At 43.7% G+C, this 2,583-nt stretch overlaps 1 pseudogene; it reads right to left on the minus strand.

Moving 5' to 3' along the window:
• Positions 1-587: 587 nt before the first annotated feature.
• On the minus strand, positions 588-2,083 carry LOC117527815 (annotated as a pseudogene).
• Positions 2,084-2,583: the final 500 nt, after the last annotated feature.

The raw sequence follows: 2,583 nt of genomic DNA on the forward strand, positions 1-2,583 counted from the left end.
CTTTAACTTTTGAACCCCTGTACAAACTGAAACTGACCTTTGTCACCATTTTTGCTGTTTTTACACCATAACTCCTGAACATTTAGTCACAATTGGTGCAAACTATACCTTTTGTAATCATTATGATCAGACAAATAACTAATGTAGTTTTCAATTTGATTGAAGCATTGTTAATTTGACCCCTGTGTAATTCTTCAATTGACCCCTACCTGGCTGCTTATTGAAAATTCAAGTGGCTAGTTGTTTTTTTTTTCAAAAGAGTAATGTCTAAGGATATTTGTGCTGACTTTAGTGCTTGTATCACCATTTGCAGGAGTGTTTCTGTTACTCTGCTGCACTATTTAGAACACGAAATGATGGGATTGCTCAATAGGTTGTGATGGCACAATTGTTGTAGCTTATGATCACAGCAGACTAAACCGCTGTCAGCTTTAACGTTAGTGGGGTACGTTATAAACCTTGGGCACACAAATCTTCTACAGCTTTCACTTCTTTAAGGGCACTATGGCGTTTAAATATCTCTTACATTGTCACACATACAGTTTAGGTGGTTCTAGAGATCTCTGTTTGTGGGGTGGTGTAGTGGGTTAAATCCATACAGAGGGCTTCCCCTCTCCTGATTTGCTGCTGCTGCTGTTGCTGCCTGCTGCCTCCCCGCTGCTACCTGCCTTGCGTGCTTTGACCGACGTTTGCGCTCCTTTGAGGCAGTGGCTGAGGCTGGGCCTGGAATGATGTTACTTTGAGGGCTTGTCATCCTGGTTGTTCCCGAGCTGTTCCTCTGCTCGTTGCGCTGACTGTAGGGCCTGAATGGCCGCCTCCAGCTGTTCTTGGTCTTGCTGGATCGTGTCTTTGTTTATAGCCATGCGGGCCTCTCCTCTGGTGGGAAAATTATCCTCTTGCTCCCAAATTGCTGTTGCTCCTCTTGGGCAATGTTTGCCCCTGTTCGGTTTGCATGCCATCTTAGCATTGCTGAGGTCTGTGTATGGCATCTGCGAGGCTTCACAACAATGTTGTAGCCTGGTGGAGCAGACGGCGTGTTCCACGAAAAGGGATATCCGACATAGTCAGCAGTACCATCTCCACCTGTTTCTCCTTCGGAACCCGCTTCAGGTCCTGATGTTCCTCCAGAGCCCTCCATCCACTACTGGCGCCAAGTAAAACCATCTGGTACTCATCGTCCTGAGCTGGGCAGCGCCTACGGTGAACAATATCACAAATGGATCCGATGCCCAAGTGGAGCATCTCCCAAACATTGAGTGTGAGGCAGAGGACAGTGACACCGTACATGATTGCGTAGGAAGATGTCTTCTCTGTAGGTCGGGACACAAAGCAGTCAACACTGTGAGGGCAAGGTTGACTCGAGCACACAACACGGGCATCACACGAAACCCATACAGCAAGTACTGACCTGCAAGAAAGCCCCGCTTCTAGAACCGTACTGTACTAGCGTGCAAAACATAAACTCGCATCAGCCCGTCATCTTTGATACGTTTTCGACCGTCGTGGCGCACTTGGGACGGGGTGTTGGTTGCAGTGGATCCCGTGGTCTCTTTGGAGGTTCAATCTCAGGCACCTCATAGATCATGGGGTCATCCTCCTGGTCTTCCTCTGTCTCCCTCGATGCCTCGGTGCTGGCGTGCTCCAAAGCAAATTTTCCTGGGTTTCCTGTGTGTGTAGCCCCCTCCTGCTATCCTGGCTGTAGTGGTGGTCCCTCCTTTTGGCTTCGTCCAATCGTGCAATCTTGCTGACAGCGTAGCCCATGTAAATGAGAGAAGGCATTGCTACCAAGATGATCTGGAAGACCCAGAAGCGAACGTGAGATAGAGGAGCGAAAGCATCATAGCAGACATTCTCACAGCCCGGCTGACCTGAGTTACAGACAAACTTGCTTTGTTCATCGTAGTAGATGGACTCTCCCCCGACAGCAGTAAGAACTATGCGGAAAACGATGAGCACGGTGAGCCACAGCTTCCCCACGAAGGTGGAGTGGTTGTGGATCTCCTCCAGCAGCCGCGTGAGGAAGCTCCAGCTCATGGTGTCGCTGGACAGTGGGGCAGACAGTGTCCCTCTCTCACCTGTTCACAGACTCTGCAAAGAAGAAACAGGAAGACAAGAAAAGGTAATAAAAAAGAAATGAAAATGGTATGAGTTTACAGTCCCAACAAGAGGTTTACTCTTGGCAAGAAAATAAAGATATAAAAAATACTACAGGGTAAATTTTGACACATTTCATTATCAGCCAAAAATAAATACATTTTAAAATCAGCATACATGTTTTTAGCTCACTTTTTTCTCGATATTTAACTTAAAACATTATCTGTAATTGTATTTCAAGCTAAACTGTTTAATATTAGAATATCACATTTGTGTTGTAACATGTAACAATTAAACTTTTATATTTGTATGAAACAAATATATAGATACATCAATGTAAACATTTAGCAAAATATTTAATTGGAATATTATATATATATATATATATATTATATATATATTATATATATATATATATATATATATTATATATATATATATATATATATATATTAAGTAGTATTAGTAGTTGTAGTAAAAAAAGGCTTC

This window comes from Thalassophryne amazonica, chromosome 16 (assembly GCF_902500255.1).
Source record: "Thalassophryne amazonica chromosome 16, fThaAma1.1, whole genome shotgun sequence".
Classification (NCBI taxonomy): domain Eukaryota; kingdom Metazoa; phylum Chordata; class Actinopteri; order Batrachoidiformes; family Batrachoididae; genus Thalassophryne; species Thalassophryne amazonica.